The sequence below is a fragment of the Cervus canadensis genome, chromosome 17, assembly GCF_019320065.1.
Source record: "Cervus canadensis isolate Bull #8, Minnesota chromosome 17, ASM1932006v1, whole genome shotgun sequence".
Classification (NCBI taxonomy): domain Eukaryota; kingdom Metazoa; phylum Chordata; class Mammalia; order Artiodactyla; family Cervidae; genus Cervus; species Cervus canadensis.
In genome coordinates, this window is record NC_057402.1 from 31,522,032 (window position 1) to 31,534,632 (window position 12,601).

General features: G+C 33.6%; 1 protein-coding gene across 7 annotated transcripts in view; it reads left to right on the forward strand.

Annotated features, from left to right (window-relative positions):
- NOVA1 (NOVA alternative splicing regulator 1) overlaps positions 1 to 12,601 on the forward strand; it is a 157,961-nt gene that overhangs the window by 21,666 nt on the left and 123,694 nt on the right. The window lies entirely within an intron of this gene.

Below are 12,601 nucleotides of genomic sequence, written 5' to 3' on the forward strand. Positions count from 1 at the left end.
ATCAGGGTCTTTTCAAATGAGTAAGCTCTTTGCATCAGGTGGCCAAAATGCTGGAGTTTCAGCTTTAACATCAGTTCTTGCAATGAACACCCAGGTGTGATCTTTAGGATGGACTGGTTGGATCTCCTTGCAGTCCAGGGGACTCTCGAGTCTTCTCCAACACCACAGTTCAAAAGCATCAATTCTTCTGCGCTCAGCCCTCTTTATAGTCCAACTTTCACATCCGTACATGGCCACTGGAAAAACCGTAGCCTTTGCTAGACAGTTAGTTTTTACTATTTTCCTTTTATTCTGTACTCAGTTATTAATGGAAATTGTGTTATTTAACAGAATAAAATAATTGAGTTTTTATAGAACCAATATAATGTTTTTAATCAAATAATTACATAATAACAATTTGACTTCCTTTCTAGTCATGCATTTTATTAGTATGTCTTACTGGCAGACAGTCTCTGAAAATAATCTATGAGAATAAGACAAAATAAATCTCTATACTTCTCAATATATAAATGATACAGTAGAGGAAGTTTGTTTAGTCACTGTTGTGTAAAAAGGGAAAATTGTGGTAGTTGTGGTTTCCTGGATTACAGGGATAAGAATATGTGGGTTTGTATTTGGTTTCATTTTAAAGTTTAACATTTAAATTTAATTTTCTGGTTCAAGATTATGGCTTTAAGTTTGTGACTTAAAATATTTTACTTTGATCTGCTTAATATTACATGGTCCTTAAATCATCCCTTTGTTTTAGTGCTCATTTATGTGAGATTTGGGTTTGCGTATCATTCATACGTATTATTTTGGAAAAATCTGTGTGTACTATTTTCACATGGCTCATGGACAGATTTTATACAGGTTTATCTGACTCTAGAGCCCGTAGTCTTTTTGCCATATAATATTATGACAAAAGAAAAAATTCCTTTGAATGAAGGTATTTTTCCATATCTGGTGTATTTTTAAAGTTTCTTGTATTGAAGTTTTATTTTGAAAATGTTATTATGGGTTTGATTTCAGCATGCTCAAATTATGCTTTTAATCTTCATTCTTATAAAAAAATTTATCTACATAAGCAGTTAAAGCATACTTAGACTATGGTCATGTTTAATAAAAGTTATATGTAAATAAGAAACACAAATTGGAATTTTAACATGTTTCTTGAGTAATTTTTCATGTTTTTCTTTAAGTTTAGTGTTAAGTAAGATAAGGATCTTCAGTTTTGCAAATACATAGTTACCCATGTATGCAATTAGAAAGTATTTATTAAAGATGGATTATTTACTTGGCATTTTACTGTGTACAGAGGATACAAATGTATTTAAGGTCAAAGCTCTTCTTAATGATAAGGTATAAAGCTGGAGAGTTAGGTGAAAGCTTGGTTGTATAGGGCCATTTAGTCTGCCAAGTAATTTGGATTTTTGTCTTAAAATTGGATTATATACAACATGTTTAAAGGAGTTTCTAAATCTCCTGTTACTACATATTCAAACCTACATCAGTGACCAAGACTTCTTCATGATAGTGGATGTATACAGCTTCTAGAGAATTATTAATTTACCCAGAACAGATTTGACAATATAGTTAAGATTTTTAAATATAAAAAGCCATTATGTTTGGAATAGTTTTAAAATTTGAAGTTATTAAAGTAACTATTTTCTCAAAATACTTTTTGGTTTTAGTTTAAATGACTACTAATTTACTAATTTATGTGGCTCTGTTCCAAGCTGGAAACCAAAGCTGTTCGCTGTACCACTTTTTACATTGAGACCCTGTTAAAGAGAAGGATACATGCTGAAACAAATAGAATTAAATGATTTTAAATTAAGAATGAATGACAGTGTGTTCTGTTATGCACTAATCATATCTTTAGAGTTTTACTTTTTCCAATTTTATGATAGCAATTTCTGTTTTGAAAGTCTTTAAAACTGTGTTATCTTTGTTTTCTTGAACTGTCAGTATTTAAAATATAAATGTAAGATCTGATATAGTTCAGCCTCCTGCTTTTATTATCATCCACTTTATGTATTAATACTTTTGCTCTGGGCTTGCTGAACATCCCTAGATAAAAGACTAAAATTGGGCCAGCTGATTTTGCTACTCAGTTTAACATATATTTCCAATTGAACCATCTCTTGTTATTATCTTTTTGTTTATCTCTATTTAGTTTTTTATCCTGTGCCTACTTTTTTAACTTTTTTTTTTTTTGGTCATTGTCAGCCTAGAAACTCACCCCAATACCTTCATACTTTCTTAAGTGAATGTGCTTCCCAGTTTACTTAGGTTTTATTCGAGGACTTCCATCAACTTCTTTCATACTTCAGATTATTCTGTAATTTCAACTTTAATCCTTGCCTAAATCTCTGGAGAGGGAATTTCCTCTTCCTCTTTTGAGGCTATCATTTATCTTGTTTCCTTTTTCCTTTTTAAGACTCTTGTTTTATTATCTTTTTTCCAATTTTTTTTTCGGTAGTTTCTCCTGCTTTAGAAATATATATAGTTCTTATTTATCTTAAATTACAAAAGACTGAATCCTTTCTTTGGTAATGATAATAACCTTATGGTTTCTGCCTCTCTCTGCTTTCTATAACCATCACATTTCTTGAGAGGATAATCTGTACACTTTATTTTCTATTTTTTTTTTAGCATTTTGCTACTCTTGAAGTTATCCAACTCCCGTAAAGTTGATTGGTATCCTCTTAGTTCCTAACTCACTGGACTAACTTTTCAGTCATATAGTCATCACCTCCTTTTTACTTTACTGTAGCATTCCATGTTGATAGCCACTCTCTTCTTTTGGTACTTTTCTTCCTTTGACATTCTTGACATCATAAGATTCTCTCTTATTGTCTGTAACTGTATTTTCTCAAACATTTTGTTGATTTTCTCTTTTTTTTTAATCATTCCATAAATATAGTAGTAATTCTGTCCTTGCCCCTATAGTTTCCGCTGAGTTATTACCTTTATTCAGATCATTCTTAAGTCCTTATGTACAACTCAAAACTGTTTTGAAATTTTTCGTGTGCATCTCATCATAGATACGTTTCATGTATTTCAAAACAAATCTGATTATTTAAACGTTATTAAAAATTTTTAAATAAATGATCTTGCCTTAAAAGTAGAAGTTCCTTTATGTGATTTATGTAATTTGGCCTGTTCTCTTTCTAGAGATATTTGGTTATCTTTCTACATTAAACCTTCTTGAATTCTAGAGATATTTGGTTATCTTTCTACATTAAACCTTCTTGAATACACACACACACACACACACACACACACACACACCCCCTCAGATATTTGGTTGTCTTTCTACATTAAACCTTCTTGAATACACACACACACACACACACACACACACACACACACACACACACACACACCCCCTCTCACCATTCCCATCTATCATTAAGGTTTCAACTTATATATTTCACGATTTAGGAAATCTTTCCTGACTCTAAATCTAGTTATGATAACCTTTTTTGTGTGTGCTTGGGGAAGCATTCCACACTTCTCATGCTTATTCCAATTGCAAATTTTGTCTAACACTGTAAGCTACTAGCTCTATGACAGTGTATCCCTAATAAGGTCTTTTACATGGTAGGTTTACAAAATATAACTTTTGCATTTATGAACTGGTGAGTGGAAGAAGAACTCAGAATATCACAAACTGTTTATTTTTATAATTTGTAACTCTTCCTTCTTGCTTTCTGTTTTAGTTACTGGTACTAGTGATTTTCAATTTACCTAAACTAAAAAAAAAAAAAAATTAATCATCATTGATTTTCTTCTCGTTTTTATTTTCCTCTTCTTCTCTCTTTAATTGTTGCCATTTTCAGTCTGTTGTACCCATGAATTGTCTTTTGAATTAGTCTTCCTCTTTATGTTCTTGCTGTTTTTCTGCATGATAAGCTTGTTTAACCTGCAACCGTGGTGTGTATAGATTCTACTGGGGTTGTCAGAGACCTTAACTGACATATTTCCTATCAGCCCAATCTTCTTTGGTCATTTAAAAAAAACACCTCTAAGCTAGTGTAGTATGAAATTTGAATCTCATATCTGACTTAAATTTCTTCCTCTGCCCTAGTACTAGTCAGACTTTGGCACAGGAACTCGAAGTTGATAAGGTCTATTATTTCTCATTCTGTCTTTCTCTCTTTAGACTTCAGTAGAGCCATAGATTGATTCTGAGACCACTCCCCTCCCCCATTTCTGATTTTGGCACGTTTAGATTAGGGTTTAGTTGGAAAGAAATGGGTAAAACTTTAACTTCACCAGGCTTATGGTTGCAATAGTCTGTTGATTTTTGCTACCTCTGTGGTTTATACTGACTGACTATTAATGCCTTGTTCAATGTGGCAGGTGTCCAAACCATAGCTTTCTCATGGAGCACATGTTTTGAGTCTGTGAAGGGCTCTCCTGGGGTCTCCTATTGTACAGTTAACCTGTGGTGATGAGATATCCTTACTGAACTCTCTTCTGGGCCCTCTGTGTTCTAACCACTTGGGCATAGTATGATATCTAAGAATTCATCTCAGCCAGGAGTGTGAAGGCAGTCTCCTCTTGTTCAGTACCCTCAAGTATGTAGAGATCATCTCTTTTATTTTAGTAACACAAAGGAGGAATACTCCCAAAAGACAGTCTGTAAGTTGAGTCTGTAGGTTGATAGAGAGGAAGAGAGAGAACAAACTTTGGAACTCATCCACTTCTGCATATGTGTGTACAGCAGATTAAGCCAGCAAAAATAATTTTGTTAGACATATTTATAATCTTTGAAAAGAAACATTTCATAGAATTTGGGATGATTAAACAAAGGAGAATATAAATTACAATACATTGAACTTAATAAAGACTGGTTTGGAATACTTTAAAAGATGAAATGTCTGCATAGTATTATATAAAACTTATACAAGTTTCTGTTTTAGCACATTACTGTATAATAACAATGCTTCCTGAACAATTGAAAGTGGTGATTCAGGAGATGATAGACATATAGTTTATCTTTATGCGTTGTTTTAGGAACAAAATGTCCTTGGAACTTTGGTCTGTTGGTTTTAAGTATATGCACATATATGTATTATATATGTGTTATGTAAAACACAAATGTATTACATACATAATTGATAGCCATTGTTTTTTAATCTGTTTTAATGAGAGGTTCATCTTGACAATGTCAGTTTCGCCAGTAATAGAATTTCAGTGCTGTAGCCACAGGGATTAAGGATGGACTACTTTTGTTAATTCAGTTTTAAAAAATTATGTAATAATTTCTATCTTTATTTGAATGAAGGAGAAAATGGTTTCATTCTGTTATTCTTTCTGACATTGATTTCTGTGGATTCTTTTAAGAACCAGGAATGGAAGGTATAGCGTCATCATTAAGTAGCAAAAACACTGGATTCTTATTTAAGTGTATATTAAATCACAAATTCAGAATTATCTAGGCTTGTTTCATTTATGATACCATAATGAAAGATCAACATGAAGAAATAGTATACTGAGGAAGAAGTTAAGCTTAGAACAATCTGAGATTAATTCTTTTCACTTAGAAAATTGCTTTAGGCTATACTCTTAAGTTTACTACAGATGAAATTAGGTGTGATAATTATTAATATTTGTCAATAATGGGCAATTTTTACATCTTCAGTTTTGCTACTTTGAAGTTTTTAATAATTTGTATGTCTAGATCTGAGGCTTATTCAGTTGCTTTCCTAACAGAACCTTCTAGATAAATCAAAGGCGGCAAATAAGATGACAGGGAACATGGTGTTTTTTTTTTTAATTGCATTGGAAGTGTTTTTTAACATTCAAATACATCACTCTTACCCACTTCTCTGCCTTTGTTAATACATTAATTGTCTGGTTTGTTGTTAAGAAATACGATTTAATAACCTGCCCACAAATGCATAATATGATTAGGCTAAGTCACATTTGCTGCCCCCCATTTAACCAGAGCTTCCCCGGTGGCTCAGATGGTAAAGCATGTGCCTCAGTACAGGAGTCCTGAGTCTGATCCTTGGGTGGGGAAGGTCCCCTGGAGAAGGGAATGGCTACCTACTCCAGTATTCTTGCCTGGAAAATTCCATGGACATAAACATTTAATCAGAACGTTTATGTTCTGGGGAGGGATAACCATTTCAGAAGTGAGGTGACCTGACCGAAATCATGTAGCTGGTAATTGCAGAAGGTTGGTTTTTACTCTGGAGTCTGTACTCTGCATTGCGCAGCACTGCCTCCATATGGGTTCAGATTCTTCATCTACAAATACTTGTTGTAAATAATATTTATTTTGTGGATTAATAGTAGTGGATATATAGAAATGGAATCCTGAATTATTGCCTACAAGGACTTTTGAGAAAGAAGATGTAATAACAGTTACTACATTGTAAATACTAAATAGCAATAGGTGTCAAAAACAGGTAGCAAGTGCCAAGGTGATTTTCTAAAAAAACAGTACTATTTCTGTTTTCCCTAAATCTTTCCTGTTACCTTGATATTATCTCCTTACTGTTTTCTTTTTTTTTTTAAACTCGTTTAGGAATGATTATACTTTATTTTTTTTCCCCAATTATTTTTATTAGTTGGAGGCTAATTACTTTACAATATTGTAGTGGTTTTTGCCATACATTGACATGAATCAGCCATGGATTTACATGTGTTCCCCATTCTGAACCCCCCTCCCACCTCCCTCCTCATCCCATCCCTCTGGGTCATCCCAGTGCACCAGCCCCGAGCACTTGTCTCATGCATCCAACCTGGGCTGGCGATTTGCTTCACACTTGATAATATACATGTTTTAATGCTGTTCTCTCAGATCATCAAATCCCAGCAGTTCCTTCCTTACTGCACTTCTTCCTTAACTTTCTCCTTTAACCATCTGATCAGTATTTTGAGTTGAGATGTATTACATAGTAAATATTAAAACTCTTTGGGTGTTTCAGATATAGGCAGCAATAAACAATATTTGTTATGCTTTACTCCATAATGATACAGAGGTACAGAGAACTTTATTGATTACCAAATGGAAAACTATTAAATAAAAAGCACAACTCGTTCATCTTGAGCAAGGGAAAAAACCCTCAGAATGTTATGAGATGTTTTGCATTTTGAGATAACTACTTCAAATTTAATATAGTTGAGAAAATGAAAAGTTAATGAAACAGAAGAGTGGAAATGAAGCAGGTATAGAACAGCCAAACAAAACAGAAGTGATCTTATTACCAGTTCTCCAAATTGGGTTACTCTAACCACTACCAAACTATGTAAATTAAGTAAGACATATAAATGTCTTAGGATAGGACAAGTGAGAGAAACTATATGTAAATTTTGCTGAAAGCAGTCTTCATAAATTACTTTCAAAATTTGTTGTAGCGTATTTTATATCTAAATAATATTAAAATTCAAACCAAAAATATATAGACCGTAATGTATTGGTTTGGGGATTGTTATGTGGCATCTTTTTGTGAAGAAGTTCATTGAGGAAAAGTGAGTTGAATTGAAAGCAAGTGTTTTTATAGATAATGAAATGGATTGATTTTTTTTTTCCATTTTACAGATATTTATTGAGCTCATCCTGTTTGAGAGGTACTTCTAAGTGCTGTGGGAAATATATCCCCAGGTTCTTGTTTTGGGGAAGGGAAAAGAAAAAGAGAATATTTGTCTAAGATTGGTCTCTTTGGGAAGATTTTAATAAAGTATATATTCTTTTTGCTTTGCTCTAACATACTAAGTCATACTTCTCTTATTATGACAACTTCTGTTTTCTCATAATTTTTGTTGATGACAGAAATTGCCAGTTTCAGTAAGAAATACCAAGTAAGAAAGAAGAAAGAAGTCGTGTTTTTCAGCACTTCTTATTTTATTTTCAGTATTACGATTTTTTCGGCCATAGCTTTGGCTGTATTATGGGATTAATTTCCTTATTACCTAAGATAATGGATGGACTTCCCAGGTGGCACAGTGGTAAAGAATCCATCTGCCAATGCAGGAAGTGCAAGAGATGCGGGTTTGATCCCTAGGTCAGGGAGATCGCCTGGAGTAGGAAATGACAACCTGCTGTAGTATTCTTGCCTGGAAGATTCCATGGACAGAGAGGAGCCTGGTGGGCTACAGTTCATGGAATTGCAAAGAGTTGGATGTGACTGAGCACACGTGAGACAATAAATGATGAGGGAAACAGTATAGCATATTAATGATGATAACTTTTATTAAGCATTGACTATTTGCAAGGCCATATTCACTACACTGCGTATATATTATTGAGTCTGCCCAATAACTTATTAAGGAGGATCTCTTTAGAAACACAACACTGAAGCACAAAAAAGTTAAATCACTTTCCCTTGGTACTTGGTTGTAACCACTGGGCCAGACTGGAAAGTACATGTCTGTAGCACTATGCATATAGCTAATTTTTAATGGTAACTGTTATAGTGGTGACAGTGAATTAGACTTGGAATTTGCAGCTTGTGATAATGTAAAATACTATGGTAACAGCCATCAAAGTAGATATGATACTGTCTTAGAAATTGTAGATGTGATTGCATACCATATCTCTAAGTAACCTTAAGTGCTGCCTAAATTCTTTTAATTGTTTTGAAGATTTTGCTAAGGTGTTTTGTTATACATTCTTAATGGCATTCTTAGTCTTTCATTTTACAATAACCCTGGAAGAGTATTTCATCATTTATGTAATTCATATAGTTTTATTTTCCAAATTATACTTTTGTTTGTGTCCTTTTTCACCATGCAACATGTTTTTCTGTTTTTTAAAAAAATTTTATCATGTTTTCATTTCTTGTCATTTAAATTCCCTTAGAACTATCATAAATAATTATTCTCAGTTATTGTTTTTCTCTCTATGAAAGCCCATTTTTTAATGTCTTTTTAAAGAACTCTACCTTCAGTTTACATTCTCATGCTCTTTTTTCCTTCTGTTCACATTTTTCACACCAATCAAGGTTTAAAGAAAATTAAAAGGAAATTTTTAAAATTTCCAGTAAGTGAGAAAATATAGTGGTTCTGGTTTCAAGTACATCTCACTTGTTGATGATTTGCTCATACTATGTAGTTCAGTTCCACACAGTATTTGGTCCTTACTATGAAACTGTGCTCAATGCTACAAATGTTTAGGAGCCATGGTCTACTTTTTTTCTTTCTTGTCTATCCAATCTCTTACCATTTCCTGGCCTCATGTCATACTTTTGTGAGAATTTTTGGTCTTATATACGTGGAAGTCAAGAAATAATAAGGGACTTAGATAGACAAGAAGGGGAAAAGTCAGAAAAGAGAGTGGTGGACTTTGGAGGCAGGTATGGAAGCACTGTTCTGCTAGAATAACAGCAGGTACAATAGAACAGAAAGAAGTCAGTGAAGAAATAGAATGTTTTTGTCATCTTCAAGGATAAGGCAGCATTGTAAAATCGTCTAAACAAAAAACCATCAGTCATAGAATAGTTTTGCTAGTTTGGGGATAGAGAAGAAGTCAGATAGCTACCTAGATATTAAAAAGGGTAACATTTTGTCTTTAGAAAAGAGCACTAGTCTAGATACAGTGACTTTAGGTGGAGAACAAAAGTCAAGCAGCCATTGTGGTTTTTTAAGATAGAGAGATGTATGTGTTCATGCTCAGTCATGTCTGATTCTTTGTGACCCCATTGACTGTAGCCTACCAGACTCCTCTGTTGTGGAATTTCCAGGCAAGAATACTGGAGTGAGTTACCATTTCCTTCTTCAGGGGATTTTCTCCACCCAGGGATCGAACTCGTGTCTCTTGCGTCTCCTGCATTGGCAGGCAGATTTTTTTTTTTTTTAACCACCAAGCCACCTGGGAAGCCTAAGACAAAGATAACAGAAGTTAATTTTATCATCATGGACTCCTTTAACAAAGTTTCCAAACTTCCACTGATTTTGGTAGCTCTTAAATTTTATTTCTTACTTCATGTGCATGCTCATATGTATCTACACCTTCAGCTGCCTTGCCACATAGTGTAATTACTGATGCCGACAGTGATGACACTAGTCATTAAAAAATGTTTAAATTGTACTCATTACATTTTAAGAAGTTAGGGATATGTGTGGTACATTTTAAAAAGTTTTCTAGTGTTCTGTTTGTTGATAAAACTCAGGTACAGTACCTAAAGGTTTAAGTAAAAAAAAAAAATACTGTTGTGAAAAAAACACAGTCCAGTCTGATTAAATCAGCTTAAATATTTCATGTCATGCAGGTACCTTCAAGCAAATTTCATTGTGAAGCTTTTTAAAGACACTATGTCATATTATGACTTTAAATAACTTTGTCCAAAAGGACTTAATTCATCTTCCATAAATACAGATGGCACAGTGATGTGCTTTTTTGTTGAGGTGTAACTGACGGTGCTGTGCTTAGTCACTCCATCGTGTCCTACTCTTTACGACCCCGTGGCTGGAACCCGTCAAGCTCCTCTGTCCTTGGGGATTCTCCAGCCAAGAATACTGGAGTGGCTTGCCATGCCTTCCTCCAGAAGATCTTCCCAACCCAGGGATCAAACCCAGTCTCCCACATTCCAGGTGGATTCTTTCTTGTCTGAGCCATTAGGAAAGCCCATAATAGACATACAACATTATTTATATACAAAAGATTTAACATTTTTATCTCACAAAAACACTAAGCCAGATATATCTGCTGGACATATTTTTATAATTAAAAGTCCTTTACCATATAGTTTATATATCATAGTAGGATCTCTCTGTTTAACAGTTTTTCATTATAACCATGGATATGATAATACTTATCTCAAGGATCTATCATGAGTGATAGTGTGTGTAAAATACAGACTAAGCATAAAATATAGAGACTAAGCCCTCAATGGTGGTGTTTCAGTGCAAAACAAAGTGTGATTATGGAATTATTTAAGCAATGTGTTCTTGACCTTTATCTTATTTAGTGGTGTTTGAGGTTCTCCTTATTTACCAAGGAAGAATGACTTAGATTCACATAAGAAATTATTAGTAAAGGTAATTGTAGAAAATTGTTTAACATTTCTTCATTAAAGTTTCATTGTGCATAATTTCTTTAGGCATGAATTTGAAATTGTCTATGTAGTGGAAGCCTTTGCTTCTCTGTTTTTAGGGAAGAATTATTCCATATCACATATGTGCCAATTCACGGCTTAAACATCTTTCATCAGAACTGAAAGTATTTTGAGGTTTTATATCCCAAGGGTTTACAAGAGAAGGGGTGAGAAGCAGCTGAGCAGGGAATTGAAGAATGAATGCTGACTAATTGTCCCATTTATGCTGCTTATTCACTGGCAACCAAGTAGCTCTACTTTTAATTTTATTCTCTATTCTTATACCACCAAAGAAGCAGTAGGTTTTGTTTACAGAAAGTGTTCTAGTTAAAAGCATTTGCAACTTCAGAGAAGAAAAAAAGCACAAGGAGTTAGCAGGTCTTCGAGAAAGGGACAGATTGTCTAGTGATGTATCTGTCCTGTATAATATTTAAGAGCTGCATCTCTGGACCTAGACTTTATGCTGAAGTTGGAATCCTCACTTTTCACTCATATTAGTTCCAGCAATTTATTTAATCTGTTTCAAAAGTTTTCTTTTGTAAAATAGGGATAGTAATAGTACCTACTTCACTGAATTGTTAGGACTAAATTAGTAAATATGTATAAAGCAAGTGAAAGAGTGCTTGATACACTGTAAATGCTGTGAAACTGTTACCATATTCCATTAATCCTGAAGTACCAGAGTTTGCAAGAGACACTGTTACTTTCTGTACCAAGAAAAAAAAATGTGGAGGAATATGTGTCTTAGAATCGATGCAATATAATATTGTTATTGGGCCCATAAGGTTAATAAGCTTTTCATATAGTGATACATTTAAAAGGTGTTTAACTTGTTCCTCTGTATTATAGTGCTTATATTTAATTGACTTTGTAAATTAGCAGATATGATAGTGGAACTGTGTTTAGGGGAAAAATAGAACTGTGCATGAAAATACTTAATTGACATGAGCTTTATATGTTGTTTTACCAATTTGTGTTTTTTTTTTGTGGGAGAGCTTTTTATTTTGAAATTTATAAGGTATCTTTTGATGTCTAGCCTTTTGTTAATTTTGAGTGCATTTGCATACATTTCTAATGCATGAATAATAGTAATTTTTAGTTATGTACTTTAGATCCTGCAGAATTCTAAAGTGTTTTACAAATTATCAAAGACAATATATTGTGTTCAGTAGTAGCACATAGCGGTAAAAATAACAGGCTCTGGGGGGGCTCTGTAACAATAGGGTGGGATGGGGAGGGAGATAGGAAGGAGGTTCAAGAGGGAGGGAGCATATGTATACCTGTGGCTGATTCATGTTGATACTTGGCAGAAAACAACAAAATTCTGTAAAGCAATTATCCTTCAAATAAAAAAAATAAGCAAAGATTTTGAAGTTAAAAAAAAAAATGACAGGCTCTGGAGTCAAATTGCCTGTCTTCAAAATCTTAATTCAGTCACTTACTAATCCCATCAAGTTACTTTGCCTCTTTGTGCCTTTGTTTTCTCATCTGTAAAATGGGGAAATTAATAGCTCCTACGTTACAGAGTTGAAATGTGTATAAAAAGTGCTTAGATTAGTGACACA